The following is a 17045-nucleotide window of genomic DNA, read 5'->3' on the forward strand; positions in this document are numbered from 1 at the left end:
TCCTCGCCCTTCCTCCATAGAGAAAATTCAGTGTCTTCTCTAGATCTTAACCCAGTTGTTCTGACCCCAAATTAAAACACATCTCTTAACAGTGTTTACAAACAAGGTGACTGTAAAAATTCTGGCCTGGGAATAAAATTCTGCTCCTTAGACTGATACTGTTAACTATACAAGTTGCTTTCGGCTATTTCCTTCTGGAACAAAATGAAAATCCCCAATAAAAGCCAGGATTAACCGAAAGTATTACTGCTCTGCTATTTACAGTGAAGGAGAACAAAAACCTTCAGTTCCCCCAAATTTTTCATTTTCTGGTAATTTTAAACACCTCAGCACTTTTAAGATCCAAGTGGCATTTTATCTGTAATTTAATTTAAGGATTGTTAATACTACATTTTAAAAGTTCGTCTTAACTATCAATTATTTTCCTTAATTAAAAGAGCCATTTCTTTAAGCTTATTCTTAAAAAACTGAATTTCTTCCCAAAACAGCATACTGCGTGCCCATTAAGGGGCATCCCAAAACAATGACTTCTATGTACATATGCATATTATAATCATGAGGCAATATATACAAATTAACATTATTAACCAGTGTTTTCAAATATTTGAATTTAATACTTTCTTCTAAGGTTCTGAGGTGGGGGAGTTTTGTTTTCATAAAACTGGCTAACAGGAAATACTGTTACATACGGACAGCTGGGAATTCATCTGGAGTTAAGCGCATGTCCAGTGAAGTCCGCCCAGGCTGACGCGGCTGCTTAGTGGCCCTAGTGAGACTCTGGAGGGAAAGAGACAGCATTTTTGGTGTAGTAATTTAAAAATTTTTTAATCCTTGTCCTATAGTTGCCAAGACTTCCGTCTCTGCTATAGATGTGCATGTGTACAGGGTCTGTGGTTTTGAAACAGCAAAGGACTATGTGCTGCACATGGCTTTCCAATCCAGGCTTTAGGAAAACCTTGGATGCCTGCAGTTCTGTGGTTCAGAGCCTCGGCCAACACAAGCCCCAAAGGCGAGCTCTGCAGATGCCTTCTGCTTAGGCGTGGATAGCAACGTTCCAGCCCCTGGGCACAGGAGCATGGAGTGGGAAGCTGCAGTAGTGACAGCCTTTGTCCTCCCCAATAAGGGAAGGAGCAAACACCACAGATTTATTTCTTCCACACACAGTAAGTTGGTGAGGTTTTTCACTTCCTTTCATTTTATGAAAACAATGTAGAAATTCAATGCAAAATGGATTTCAAAATAAAATACACAGAAATCAGGAAATATAATTTTTTAAATGAGTGCAAATCATACCTCATACACAACACATGCCAGAATTTCCATGTGGCAAGCAAATTCACTTAAGACAAGATCTGCAGTGTATCAGTGCAATGTAGAAACCACAAGTGTGATTTCCCTTTAAGTCTTAATTGCAATACTATAGTAAATCTGGTTTCAGATCAGGCAAAGTGTGATCTAGTTGTAAATCTTATACAGTCTATGCCTGCCTACGTGCAACTCAGTCTATAAGATTATGTTTCTAAAATTAAGGGGAAATTTTAAAAGAAAATCTTTCGATAGTGGCTTTTCCATTTTCCTCTAGCCATAGGTCTGGGGTAAGCTGCTTTTCTACTGTCCTGTCAGTTGTTCCCAAAACCCACTGCGGCCGGGAAATTAACACAAGTTAGGTTTAGGATGCTAATAGGAACTTTCTGCTAGAGACCAGCCTGAGACCACATTTCCCACTTTGAAACTAACACCCACACACTCCTGCTGCAGTGAGAGCAGCAGGCATTTGCAGAGAGTATGAGGTGGTAAGTAAGATATACAGAAAAGATACAGCTTTTCTCCCATTATCCCATGGGGGGAAAATCAATAACAATACATTACCATAAAGAATAAAGAACCAGCTCAATGTTGATCTGCTAACTGGGCCTGTCCTCAGTGTGCAGAGAGAACACTCCCTCTACCCCAGCTCCTCATTCCCGATTCCTGACTTGTAGAAAACAGGCCCAAACAGCTCTGCTATTTTCTAGAGAGCTCAAAGGCTGAAGGCATTGTTTAAATTCAGGTGTCCTGCCACTAATGCCAGTCCTCTGTAGAACATGAGGTTCCCTCCGAATCCTGGAAACAAAACAGAATTGGAGATTTCTGAGCAGGCAGTCTCAACCTCTGGACAGAGATCCTGGAGAAGCTTCCAAATTCTGCCGAGAACTAGGAGTGTCTGCATATGAAAAAAGGAGGGGACAGTGCTCTTGGGCGCTGAGTGTGGAGAAAACCTGCGTGGTGTGTGTGGGTAGGTGAAACAGCGGTCAGGACCTGATTGTGTCCTTGGATTGTAACCTGTACGGGTGCGATTAAATCACGAAGAACACTTCCTAGGGGCTTTCTGGTGGGCCATGGCAAGCTAGAGGTACCTTCTGCATGGCTTTGGAATTTAAAGGCCAGTGCTCTGCCGGCCTCCTGGGGCCACCCTCCTTGCTGCGAGAAGAGAATCTCCCGTGGAGGACACCAACTTTCATTTTCAAGCACATGACCACTCCCGCCCCTACAGGCCTGAAGAGAAGCTCAGCAGGGTGGCATTTTCCTGCCTTCTGAGCACACTCCCTCCAGCTCACCCAAGGTGCTCCAGTGAGGATGGCCAAATAGCGGGTAATGCAAAGGGAAAGGAGACACAACCTTGAACCAGAATAAATATGCACTAGTCCAGCCTTTCCTCCCCTCCCTGACCCTCCCCTCCCTGCCTCTGAGTTCTCTAGAAGACTCCGAGTTTCTGCTCTTAAACGGCTCCTTTCCAAGGAGGAACAAGGTCTGTTTTCTGATGTGGGGCCTCAGATGCTCTGTTATTGCAACTTAATTTTGTCATTGCTTCTTTTCAAAGATTATTTGGAATGAATTGTTTCTTTTGTTTACCAGCCAACAAACGACCTCTACTAATCTTATATTTTATCTCCCTAACATATGGAAAAGCTATTTATTCTAGCCAATCACAATAAAGTGAAGAAAACCCCATTTTATGGAAAAGTATATATCACTAGTCTGTTGATCATTAAAGATATGATTACCAGTGAAAACCCTCTGAAGGTGGCACATTTATGCTTCCAGGAACAGATGGGGACACGCATTTTCCTTGCAAATACTTTTGAAATTGCTCTACTGGTAGCAGTATAAAAATGATATACAGATGCCAGGGCCAGCATGGCCAGGATGAGTGCGCCAGATTTACACAGTAAAGCCTTCACACGCTGGCTGTCAGTTATGATTGATCTCTACTATACCTCAGGAACTTGTTGACTAGGTAGGGAAACAGTGCAAATAATTCACTGCAGCAAGTCAGATAATTCACACGACCAATCGGTCTGCCTCACTTTCTGGCTGTGACATATGAGCCTTCCCTACAAAGATGCATCATTTTCCAGCTTGAGCAATATTCAGTGTCAGGGAAGAGAAAGTATTAAAGCCACAAAAAAGGAGGCGGACTACCGCAGGACCAGAAGTTGTTTTGGTAATGGAGGCCAGATCCCACTCTCCTCTTAAGTCCTACCAGAGCATTCGGGCCCAATTGTCATTATCATATTGATTAAAAAAAAAAAGTTCATCATAGTGCAATTTTAGGTTTAACGCCAACGGATTGGGAAAGAGCAAAGAATTATCTCACAAAAGCACAACATTCTTACCACAGGGACGTTTCCCTGTTCCAGTTCATTGATGGAGTTGATTAAGTTTAAATGAAGCAGACACTGGATAAAAGTAAGGGTATTGACCACTGGGCACTGCGATCCGTGCTTGAAAGGACCTGATACATGCAGAAAAGCAAGATTTGCTAAATGCTCTAATCTTCAATCAAATCTTACATCAATACAGACAAAGTTTGGTAATGAGAGATTCAATGAAGCATGCGGGAGAAAGAATTAATCCTCTTGGTCTAAACTGGCTTCAACTTTGAAGCTTGCTCGGAAGGAATGACAGTTATCTAAATGCTAAATAAGAAACTTATTGTACTTTTCATGGCATGCTAATCTTTTGTCTATTTCATCTCTATTATGTGTATGCTCCTAGATTGCAGTTGTCATGGTGATTATATCAAGCTACGCCAGGGGATGGTCGTGAGAAGCCAGGCGCGGATGTGGAAGGGACCCCCACGCAATCCACACTAATAAAAAAAAAATACATCAGGAAGAAGTAGGCGGCACCGGACACCTCCTGGGCTCATTCCCTCTAGACTCGGCCCCCCGCCAGTCAGAGCCAAGGAGCCTTGGGCCTTCCTGCGCCATTCCAGACGAGGTTCCCTCAGCGAGGTGAGCAGTTTTCAGTACTGGCGGTGGGGAGGGGGGCAGGCATCCTTCCAACCCCCAAATCCTTTCTCTCCATAGAGGTTCCTAGCTTTCAGTCGTGGCTCCTCCCTCTCCCCACTGCCTTCCCTTCCCCCAAGCGCTGAGACGGCTCGGTGGAGAGGTTGATTGGAGAGGGTCGGAGAGAGGCAAGGGCTCTGACACTGGCCCTACCCTGCAGGGTGTGCCCAGGGCGGGAAGTTGAGTCAGCGGACTCTGAGTGCAGAGAGGAGCTGCCCACGAAGCCTTGGCGGGGGGTGGAAGTTGTAGGGTCACCCGGGGCCCTGGCGACCAAAGGTGACCCTGGGCCCTTTATGTGTTTTACAAAAGTTGCCAAATTAAGACGGGATTATAACTGCTCCAGTCCTTGTCAGGACTGAAAGGTTGGGAGCCTCAAATATGCCTCAGCAGTGTTGATGAAAAGCTTAAAAAGTAATAAAAGGGAGAAAAGAGCGAGGAAAGTAACATGTATAACTCTTATTAAAGAGAAGAGCCACGGAGAGGTTGTGAACTTGAATCACTGTTTGAACTTTAATTTGTTCATTAACAGGATTTGCCCCTCACTGCGAATGTTATTACTTCCTTTGCCGCTCAGCAACAACTCTGGGCATAATGAAAGAGTCTGGAAAAGTTAAATGCCTGGTAATTAATTCATTTAATTGAAAAAGAAGGGGGGAAGACAGAGAGGTCCCACTGCAGGAGCAGAAAGCAGAGGGGTTGGAGGAGGGCGGAAGGCTGAAATCTGCCTGGAGGCCCTCTCCAAGGCCCAATGCCTGCCACTCTCGCAGGAGGGGAGACCTGGTCTCGGATGAGGCTCAGCAAAATTAATGCCAGGAGCACTCTGAAGACCCACTGTCCACTGCCACCTGCCCCTGGTCTGAACCCCTTGGCCAGTGTTTCAGCCAAGAGCTACTCTGGATGGTCTGTTAGGGTAGCATGGACACCAGAAATCCAAAAATAAAATATACTCAAAAAATCTTTCATTAAAAACTGGGACAATGTCGTTTACTGTCTCCCCTTTCTTTTCTTGGAACAGGTTTCTTTTGCAGTTTTCTCTTTCTAGGCTGGAGTGAAAAGGAGAATTAGGAGCTAGATATAATCTGCATGTTACAATCCACATCTTAATCAGCCTTAAAACATCATACTTTCTGCCACCAGCCTCCCACCCCCGCAGATGATTTCAATAAACTCAGGAGATGAGAAATGAAATATACTCCTTGCCCCTGCTCAGAAGCAACAGGACTAAGCCAACTTGCTTTGCCTCTAACCTCACAGGGCCTGCCCTTCCCTTCCTGTGTTTGTCAACCACCAAACACAATCCCCTCGCACTTGTATCCTCCTTGCAAGGGAAGCAATGCTTGGCCACAATTACTATTGTGACACTCCAGATACCCCAGAGCTATTAGCACCATGTTGCCCTTACAGTCAAATGAGAGAAGAGCAAAATTCAGAAAGTCAGTGATAGATCAGTTATTCTTTCCTACTTAATGTGTTTAAGGCCTACCACTGAACAACAGGCAGTTTCAATTTCCTCATGTTTTGAAAACTGGTGTCCCCATAATCAATGTGAGTTTCTTTAAAAATACAATAATCTAGCATGTATTCTCCCATTACAAAACTATTGGAGACAGAAAAAAGGGAAGTGAGGAGAGAATCAGAGACAATATAAATGAATTCCCTAGTATCCAAAATCATTTCCTAGGTTTGTGTTTTTATTTAAATCACTTCTAAACCCCAGGGAGAGGATGGTATTTTCTCATCCAAATAACACTGTCACCAAATAAATAAAGTCATCAAATTACCATTTTGCTGGCAGCATCCTCCCCATTTGACCCAATGCCACTTGGTACTATAATCCTAACCTCAAACTCCAGCTATAAATCCTCTGTATTTGTGCCTTCCTGAAAGCCAGTGATAGGTGCACACCCATGTGCATTAGCACGAAAGGGAAAGGAGTTTTAAAAGGGGCTATTTTATAAGCTGAAGCAAGTTCTAGAGTTTATTTAGCATTTAAGTTACTTCCCCCCTTTTATAGTCCCTGGATATTGAATGAATTCTGTTTTCCAAAGTTGTGGATCTTTTATTCTGGACAACTGACACTAAATAGTAGGAGTCTACAAACAAAACAAAACAAAACAAAACAAAACAAAACAAAACAAAACAAAACAAAACATTCCCTCACTGCACACTGCTGAGCCCTAAGCTTCTTTTATGAAACTTTAAAGAGGCCACATCAACAAGGTCCGATAACCTTGTCACTCTCCTAATCTAGACCCTTATCACCTTACACACGTATGAGTGGATTTCTTCCTTCCTCCAAAACAGCCTTCAGAGTGCCTGGAGATTAATTTATCTTAAACCCCCGCTTCGCTCAAAAACCTTGATAGCTCATACAGCGCCAGCTTCTTAAATTGGCCTTTAAGCCACCTCTCCACCCTCCCGGTAGGTAGTTAACTGGCTGTTTCTGGTTTGGTTTCCACTACCAGCCTACACTAGGCAAGACAGCTCTTCAGGAAGACAGCTCCCCCACTGTCCTCTGAAAACACATGAATTATCTTCATTTTACTGAACACCTGTGAGGTGCCAGGCACCATGTTTTGCATTTACAAACATTATCTCATTTAATCCCTTCAGTTTAATGAGGAATGATTTTACCTGCATCTCATTAAACTGCAGAAACTGAAACTAAAGAAATTAAGGTACTTAAGGTCCAACCAAGATCTCACAGCAGAGACAGGATCCTCATGATTATTTGTCTGGCCTAAAAACTGGTTTACTTTCCACTCGGCGCACGCCTCCCCCTGCTGCACTGTGCGTTCTGATCACTCCATCTCCGTGCCATCTGGGGACGCCTTCTTCACTCCACTAAACACACCTGAGTCCCACCCAGCCTGCAGACCCCAGAGAGAAATCCCCACCTCCGTCTTGAGCTCTTTCACCGTCACCCTAGCCCTTGGCAGACTGCTGAGCTTTCCATTATCTGCAGCGCTCACTTGGCACACTTACTCTCTGCCCTGAGCTGTGACATCAGTTTTCATTTATTCAGTCCCTTCCAACCGCACTGTAAGCTCCTTTAAGAGGGGAATTTGCCTTATATTTCTTTATATTCCTTTTTCACTCTCCAGGGCCTAATAATACAGCTTTCATTTGCTGAGCACAGACCTCATGCACAACAATCCTAAAAAGCAGATACTGTTATTATTGTCATCTTGCGGATAAAGAAACTAGGGCTCAGAGAGATTAAGAAACTTGCCCAAGCTGCTCAGCAAGTAAGTAGCAGATCTGATATTCAAACAGACTGTCTGAATCAGATGTCCTTTTTCTAAGGCCAATACATCGTACTGGCCCAAATACACTGTGCCTCACACAGTGTGAATTTATGAAGTGTCACTGTATGGAGGACACTCAACAAACCTCTAGAAAATACCTTCTAACCATGACTTCAAACAAGGGCGCTGTTTTTCCTCTTTAGTAGGGTAGATTATGAAACTTAACAGAAGAAAGGATGAGTGTATAACATCCCAGACCACCCATTCCATTTGCCCCTCCTCTCTAGGAGCCATGCCCGCTATTGGAGGGAGCCAATGACATCACTGACTGTGTCTGTATCAGTGTTTCTGAGAGAGGCAAACTGCCCTGCCCCAAGCTGTCTCTGTACCTTTTAAATACACAGTGGAAAGCAAGAGAAAGTGAAAGCTACATGTTAATTTTTTCACTGGTCTGCTAGGGCGGGGAGGTATTCTTGTCTCTGCAGCAAAAGTGGGTTGCTGCTGTGGGAAGAATAACAACTGCAAAAAAATGTTTACAGCTGACCAATGAAGCCAATATATGGAACTCCATCTAGCTTCCTGCTCTCTTTTAAGACATGTAGGTGGCAATGGGATTAATCAAATCTCTAAGATAAGAACTTCTGAGAGGAAAAGAATCAAGGCCAGGAAGTCTGGCTACTTTCCCCACATGGAGATTGTGCCTTCAGTACAGTGCTGAAGATCTGGACTTGACAGTATTAAGCAAGCTAACAAGTTTATTTCCAACAGGTCTTTAGAAAACATTTTTTAAAAATCTCTTGCAATGGCAACAGGGTACTTCCTACGAACCTATAAATAACTATATTATTGACTTCTAGTATCCAAGTGGACACTAGTCTATTCTAAATTCCCAGAGATTAGTGTCCATCTTCATTCATATTTTGGTTTAAATATCTGGACAGCTCAAGGGCTGCAACCCCTACCTTCACCTACAAAGCCCATGTCGTGGCTCATAAAAACTTGCACATGCACATTTAATAGACCAAATCCTTCCATTTACTTCATCTCAGACAAGGCTCCAAACTACCCCTTGATGTATTACTATTATATACGTTTTGCTCACAAGGAAACTAAAATTTGCTTCAAGTAACACAATTGGTGCATGATAAACATAGTCCCCACCTCTGGTCCAGGACATTTTCTACCACATATTTCCCAATTCTCAGGGCAATTTCCTGCCTTTTCTAGACTCTGGGTCCACATGTGAATTCTGTAAATCTAAAACCAGGAACCTCTCTATCTGAAAGAGATGGGCCTCAAGATACACCGATCAGACTTCCATTATAACCACCCGGGCATACTAAGAGTCCTCCACCCCAATTCTGAAGCTATTAACACTACATACAAAATTTAATATTTAGACTCATAATTAAGAAACATTTGGATGGCTCTTAAGTCTATGGAAGATGAGCAGATGTGATGATTAGCCTACACATTTCAAAAGAAAGGCTAATATGACTGTTACTTGTTTTTCCACAATTGTCATTATTGAGGGTCTGCTGAGTACTTGATACTCCCCTGTACTCGTAACATAGAATTTAGGACCTGCTCTGTTTACCTAATAGACAAAGTCTTTTCCCCAGAAAAGAGCTGCAACTGGATCTGTCCACCTTGTTCACTGACGTTTTAGTTGGGTATATAACTCTAGTATGCAGGGCCCAGCAGGTCCCCTTCCCTGATTTCTGAGCAATAACCAAACTCATCAGAGCAGACAACACTCAAAGTTCCAGGTCTTACAAATGGCTGAAATAAGGACATTCTTTTTGCCTCAGCTCAAACTTGGTTAATCTCCACACCAAATCTAACTCTGGGGTGAAAGAAAGGAACATACTTGATGATTTGGGGCAGTTGCCCCATTTCTTTGCCTGCTGGCCGACCTCCCTTCTGTATGTGCATCAGCGTTTGCAACACTCAGTTTAAGCAGGAAGGCTCTTTCAGCTCTGTGCTATGGCCTTGATCTCTCCTGATACTAACAGTCTGGATCCCGGCTAACCACTAATGATCCCATGGTCCTCCATATAGCACTAAAGGTATCAGACCTGAACTCCAAGGAAAATTCCCACTCAGCTAATTACATTCTTTCTGCTTTTCTTGGTTCTCCATATAGTCTCAGCTGGAGTTGAATTTGAATTATTTCCTCAGATTTTAAGTTATTTGCTGGTGGTTTCTGGAAAGCACTTCTAAACTCTTCCAGTAAATGAATTCAACTAATTATGAATTCAAAAGCCCCATGACCTACCTCTTTCTATCTCCCACTATCTCTTTTCCTTGAGTGTCTTTCTACCCGCTCTCCCATTTTCTGGTCTTGAATATTATAAGAGTTTAAATTCACCAAGTAAGGAGTTTCATGATTCGCACACAGAATATTGTTAGCTTATAGCAGTACACAGTGGTTCTACTACAAACCTACTGTAGGGTCTCTATTCACAAACAACTACTAAAAATGACAAATGTTTCCATCCACAAGTTAGATTTCACCTACAGCTGTAGGATCACCGAGTTTTTTTTATAAAAATACAGGCTAAGTTTGATTCCTTAAGTGGTTACGATTCATTTGTATTTCAAAGAATGTGGAGCACCAAATCTATAGAACCGCACAGGGCAATCCTAATGCTAGCCCATGACATCTGGACTTTTTCTACCTAATCCCAGATTCTAGAACTTAAGTGCTTTTGTAATCATAGCAGCAAAACTGAACTTTCACAGAATCCAGATCAACCAAATTCTTGATAATAGACTTTTCTAAAGTAATACATCCTAATGCCGCATACCAATGTACTATAGATGTATATGATTGTTAAATTAATAATTCATTGATAATCAAAGAGACTCTGTGAATTCCAAATGCACACTTTTCTTAGAACGCTCACTCGGCTGCTACTTTTATTCCAATGGTGTTGCCATTTTTCAAACTATGTTTGTGTAATGACATCAAAACTAATTTAAAAGCTACTCAAGAAAGCCATCAAACAATCATTCCAGTTGTTTTGAGCTCAAATTATACTACCTGACTTGATCACCCATCTTACTCTTCAGGGCACAGAAGGTCTTTCAAGGAAGACGACTTACCACTTCCAAGACTTTAACAAGATGTGCTATGGGTTCTGAAAACAGTGTCCAAATGCAGAACTTCAAAAAGGTTTGAGCAGTGGCAGCAATGGAAGCATCATTGTAACAAGGGACACAGTTCCAAGATGACTTACTGGATAAGGACACACTAAAATGTAAGTTCTGATAGAGAGGACCATATTAGTTTATAGTCATACCTTGGGTATTTAGTTTCAGCCCTACAGCACAATATTATAAAATCATTCTTTAAAAAAATTTTTTTGGTTCGTTTTGGGGGGGGGGCGGAGGTAATTAGGTTTTTATTTATTTATTTTAATGGAGGAACTGAGGGTTGAACCCAGGACCTCGTGTATGCTATGCACATGCTCTACCACTGAGCCATAACCCCCAAAATCATTCTTAACATCTTCTATTATTGCACTTCACAAAATTTTACATTCTTTAGGTGCATCTTACAGATGTCACACAAAAATGTCTTGACATTCAAGCATCTAGGCATTGTTCAGAATGATTTCAAGTATTATCCAAGAAAAAATTAAAACTAAAATACAATTGAGATACATATATTGGATATGTTTTTCTATTTTTATCAAGCCAATGAAAATGAATTGTAAACAGGTGTACTTGTGACTACTTGGGGGTGTGTGTGTTTACTTGACTTAACTGTAGGCAATTCTTACTTACTTGTAGGTTGGGGGAGAAAACGGTATGCAGTTTTGATTTTAACTAGAAATATAGTGCTTCACTCACATAAAACCACCCAGTACAGCACACCATATAAGAAGTAAGACCTTTTAAGGAAAACCTTATATTCTAAAGTTATTAAAAGAACATCATTCAATCATAAACCCATTCAATCATGCAAGTCCTTTAAACTTTGTTTTGGAAGTCTAAAGGAAAAAAAATCATGGTTCTGTGAATAAGTCACAGGCTGGAGAAAACTTTCTGATTTCTCATTTTTCTTCCCTTAACTTTCTACTTGAGAGTAGTCAATACAATTTTCCATTTGTATAAATGAAAGGGCCACAGGTTTTAACTTTCATAACTCCTTGCAACAGAAGAAGATGTAATATTTTCCATATTTTAGTTAATTTCAACAATTACGTATTAAATGCCTACAGGGATCATGTTCAATGGCAAAGTGAAGTGGAGGACCTATAACAGATAATGAATAGTTACTGAATGAACGGAGGAAAAGAAAAACATCTTGAGTGACCACATGCAGAGTCCATTGTAAAACTAACTCCCACAGGATTTGGTCCCTGTAAACACAGCTTCTGACTATGACATAATATCAAGCCTAAAGCATCTGCTTAGATTTGGATCACTTTAGATTTCACAATTCATTCATTAGGATCCTAGCTATACATTCGAATCTAACCACTTGTTTCATGCGACTCCAGATATAATCAAAGCCTGTAATACCCGGGAGTAAGTATTAATCTTTAAGACTGGATTTTCACAGAAATTTTACCTGACTTCCACACCTGAGATAAATGGGCCATTTCACACACCTAGCACTTGTGCTAGAAGCCTAAGTTCTCTCCGTTAAGTTAGCAGACGGTTATCTTTCACAACAGAGGTATAAACATAACCAGTGTCCTCACTTTTCCACTTATCCCAGTTTTAGAAAATGTTTAGCCTCCTAAGCTCTATCCCTGGTTTATAAGGCAATTTATTTGGTAGGACACATAACGTCTCTGTTCCTTGGTTTATGTGATAGAACAGGACCAAGACAAAACCCTCCTCCTTCCTACGGGGACTTCTGCGAGTACATTGATAAATACCTACAAAATGATAAATGCTACTACCTCTTTCAGCATTTTGAAAGATGTCAACCAAACACAAAATATTTTTGGTGTGTGAATTAAAATGCCTCTTACTGATGGTCTCAGACGTTTCCTCGTAAGATAGCGTGTCAAGAACTGGCTTATGTATTATCCGTCCTCCAGACTGACATCGCACTTCATAATAGCTTGGTATGATGACTGCTGTCAAAGTCGCCTGCCGGGAAGCACCCGTGCCCCAGACTGACGTAATTTATGAGCGTGACAGAAGACCGCAGACCCGGGAGCGCCGCGCGGAGCCCGCTCGAGCACACGGCACAGGGGGCCGCCGCGTGCGAGCGAGGGGCCCCGGCCCGCCCTCCGGCTCGGGGCAGCAAAAGTCGCACGAGGTCTCGTGGGCGGGGGACGGAAGGCCAGACCGGCAAGAGCCCGCGACGGGAAATAACGTTTTTTCGAAGCCGAATCCCAGCCAGGGAGAGGTCTCGTGTCTCCGCGACCGCGACACGACGGCACACGCTTTGCGGGAAGTGAAATGGAAGCGAGGCGGGCGGGGGCAGCACCTCGACGGGGCGCTGCCGGGCCGGTCCGCTCGGCGGGGCGCCCGCGCCCCCGCAAGGCCCTCGCGCCGCCGCCCGCGCCGCCTCCCACGGCGCGCCCCCGGCTTCACCCGGCGGTGCCGCCCGGCCGTCCTCTCCCCGCCCTCCCCCGGGCCGGCGGCGGCGCAGCTCCCGCGAGGCTGCGGCGTGAGGGCCGGAGCTGCCCGAGCCGCACGCAGAGCCCCCGACGGGGCCGCGGCCCCTCCCGCCTCGCTGCCGCCGCTCGCGGGGCTCAGAGCGCGGCGGCCCGCGTTACCGCGCCCGCCCCCGCGGGGAAGCCACGCCGAGAGGAAGGCGCCAGTGCAGGTGAGACCCCGCGCACGCGAGCACCCCGGCCGCAAGCCGGCCTGCCGCCCGACGGAACGCTCACCTCAGACGAGCAGGCGCTGCCGCCTGCGGGAGGAGGGGGCGCGCGGGGCGTACGCACACTGGGCTGGGCCGCGCCGCGCCGCCCCGCGCCGCGCAGGGACTTCGCGGGGAAGAGCGCGCGAGCTCGCGCCGGAGAGCGGAGCCCCAACGGCTGGCGCCCGCGCCGCCACCTCAGAAGGGAGGCCTCTACTGTCCGGCCGCGGACCTGCAGCCGCCGCGCGCGCGCCGCCGCCGGCCCCGCCCCGGCCCCGCCTCGGCCCCGCCCCGGCCCGCCGGCCCCGCCCCGGCCCGCCGGCCCCGCCCGTCCCTTTGACCTCCTTTCCCCGCCCGCTCCCTCCCCTCGCTCCTCTGCCCGCCGCGGGCAGTCAGCTCTCTGCTTAGACGAACGCGATGCGACGTGGAAACCCTTCCACCAAAGTGAGCTGTGATATCTTTTTGATGGCTATAATTTATTCCAAATCGTCCCTGGACTGAAACGATCAATTAGCAGCCCGAAACGCACTGCGAAGTAAATTGTCACACTCTCTATTACAGGATAGTTATCATATATTTATAAGGTGTGCTTTCTGCAATCAGCACCAACAAGGTGTTGAGCGATCAGTCATAAACTCACGTCTTCAAAAAGAGCGGGAGAGAAGCTCCAGCATTGTGTGGCGGGGAGGAGGGGGGGAACAAACATCCTTCTGACAGTCGCTACCTCTCCCCACCTCGGCACGGTGATGCTCCCTCCTGGCATCTGGGGAGAGCGCGGCGGGCGCCGACTCGCGGCCGGTCGGCCCGTCGTGTGACCCGGGAGCAGCATCCCTGTGAGCCCCCACGGGAGAGGTTTCCTCACTGAGTGAATGCAGATCAGACACAAGGATCACTCGCTCTGTCTTTCTCTGTCTTCACTCCCATCCCGGAAAATAATGTCTTAACTCTCCGCGCCTAAGCTTCTAGCAGAATGTTTGCATGCTATACTCGTCTCTTTTCTTCCTCAAGGCTCAGGGTGTTGCCCTCCTCCCCCTGCTATTCAGACGTTATATGCTCTAGAGATTACGCCAGGATGATAAAAAGTTTACCCACGGAGACAACTCTGCATTCTGAATTGCAGTCTGCCCGAATGCGTCCATCATTTGTGGGTGAGATAGCACAAAGTTCTGAGGTCATGGGAAATTCTCATTCAGTCCAGGAGGCTGTCCTGACTGCGCCAAGTCACGGAGACATGGGGATCTTCCTTACGGCCACGCTCCGTGGCTATAGAGGAGCATACGTCCACAACTTCCCAGTTTCCCCTAACAAACTATCATCACACTGTCATCCACCAACCACCTATCAGTCATTTTTAAGAAGGGTTCTGGTTTGTAACTAGTTAATAGTCCTTTAGTCTGAGCCCAGCCTACTGATTGTTATGAGAAAATTTTATCAGCCAGAAGTATGCCTCTGTATATAAAGTGACATTTGTGGAGAGGGAGTCACGGGAGGGGGGGGAGATGCAGAGTTTATACTGCATTCTTCTTAAGTTAACTGGCCCCATGGTTTCTGCACTGGTGTTGGGGGGTCGGGGGCTTGTCTGCAGTGCCAGCCTCTGAAGGCCGGAGAGAAAGGAAACCTGGTCAGGCATTCCAGTTGTAGAGGCAGCTGTTGCCACTGGGCCTCTCCCGGCATCAATGGGGCACTGTGTTCTTCTCTTAGAAAGCAAAGGGGCTGGGGACCCCTGCATCATTTGAGTACTGGCATGGCAAGGAACCAGACCTAGAACCTTCACCTTGTACCTTCCAAAGTCATTGATTTAGTCTGCATTTAATAGCCAAAATTTATTAAGCACTTACTTCCTGCCAGTAATTATATGCATTATCTTATTTAATCCTATCAACAAACTTATGGGGAAGGTTCTTCATTTCACCAATAAGAAAACTGAGATTTGGCAAGATTAAGTAATTTATCCAAGGTCATACTTCTAGTAAGTGATGATCTCAAAACCAGGTCAGTCTCCAAAGCCCATGTTCTTCACCCCAATAATATAATTTAAGATTTTGATTTAAGACTTTCCACTAAAAAGATTTTAATGGAGCTGATGCTACAATGAGAGTGGGGAATTCTGGGAGAAGAAGGAAGGAACAGCTCTTTGCCAAGAAAAGACACTGTAGGTACTTAGACCGTAGCCTGGGTACGTTGCCCTTTCTGTTCTGCCTTTTCTACATTCCATGATTTCTTTTCCAGAGTCATCACCTGCCATCTGGTGTCTAGTCAAACAGACTTTACCCAGGGTCAGTGATGACTGCTAAGTTTGGGGTGGGGGTAGTGGGGAGGATGGCAGGCCTTGGAGAAAGCAGAGGTCCCTGGGGAGAAGACTTAAGTGGGAGCCTTAGGAGTCGGCCAGAGGACCTTGTCCCAGACCCCTGCTCTGAGAATGAAATGTTGCTTCCTGATGGACGTTAAATTACCAACATGGCTAAACTCTCCCTTAATAGACTTGTAAAGATCTGCTTGCTACCTTTTTCCCCCTTCATGTAGAATTTGTAATCAAGAGCCCAGTTTTGTCATTTGGAAATACTAATTATCTAATCACGCCATGCTGCATAACGTACTTGTCTGCCCAATTAGCTAGGACAATTATTAAAATTCAGAGGCCTAATTATGTCTCAATTTAATGCTGGCAAACTTGCATACAGAGCAGTAATTAAAATCCTCTCTTTCGCTCTGCCTTTAGGGCAGGGCACGATGAGGCCCTGTCAGGGGGTGTGCTGAGCTAAACCAGTGAAGCGTACTGTGCAACATGACCCTGCATTGTTAAGTGTGTCAACATATTAACCTGAATTCCCTTCAGCCCCCACATAATCACATTTGGTGGAGGAATAAAGGAGCTAAAACGAGAAGCATTTTATTAAAAAAACATAAATTCTTTTTAATTAATGCTATGAGAGTTCTGATGAATTTCATGCTTCCAAGTGCTGGAAGACATAGACTGCTTCATCTAATTACTAGCAAATTTGCTCTTGTTAAAACTACTTTTTTTAAAAACTCATTTAAAGAAAATTATTTTTTTGGTAGTGTAATAAAAAAAAAACAAAAACCCTAGCTAGCTGGCTTCCAGTAATACAGTTGATTATCGGTTTTGTTTGATGATGGCACACACGTGAATGTTGGCTTCCAAAAGAATCAAGCCCAAGACTGGAGGCGTTTTTTACTAGGCTAGAATTTAATACTTGAAAGATGTTAATAAAAATGAAACATTAAAAATCATAATATTGAAACAAATTCAAAATATTTATCTTGTAAGCTCATAAGTTTGATGTCTGAAACAAAACCAGCATGAGGAGACCAGCGCACTGCACAAACTGACGTTCCTTTGGAAGTCCCCCAGCGCGCGGGAACCCAGTGTGTCTCCTCTGCTGGCATCTCAGCCCTCTTCTCTACAAACTAAGAAGAGTCGCAAAACCGATTAAGACTTCAGAGCTGTCCTCTGAATCTGGGCTTTCTCTCATGATGAAATACATGACAGATTATTCATGTACTCATTGAAAGAAGGAAAGCATTTGATCTAGAGCAAAACTGAATTATTCTGGAGAAGGAAGGATTTCTTTCAGTTGCTTCTAAACCTTCTGCATGGATAGCTTCCAGACA

General features: G+C 44.6%; 1 long non-coding RNA gene across 1 annotated transcript in view; it reads right to left on the reverse strand.

Annotated features, from left to right (window-relative positions):
- LOC105085499 (uncharacterized) overlaps nt 1-13519 on the reverse strand; it is an 87076-nt gene extending 73557 nt beyond the window's left edge. Inside the window, exon 1 of the long non-coding RNA XR_010382154.1 lies at nt 13441-13519. This is a non-coding gene — a long non-coding RNA (uncharacterized LOC105085499). The remainder of the gene's footprint in view (nt 1-13440) is intronic.
- Nucleotides 13520-17045: the final 3526 nt, after the last annotated feature.

This window comes from Camelus dromedarius, chromosome 9 (assembly GCF_036321535.1).
Source record: "Camelus dromedarius isolate mCamDro1 chromosome 9, mCamDro1.pat, whole genome shotgun sequence".
Lineage (NCBI taxonomy): Eukaryota > Metazoa > Chordata > Mammalia > Artiodactyla > Camelidae > Camelus > Camelus dromedarius.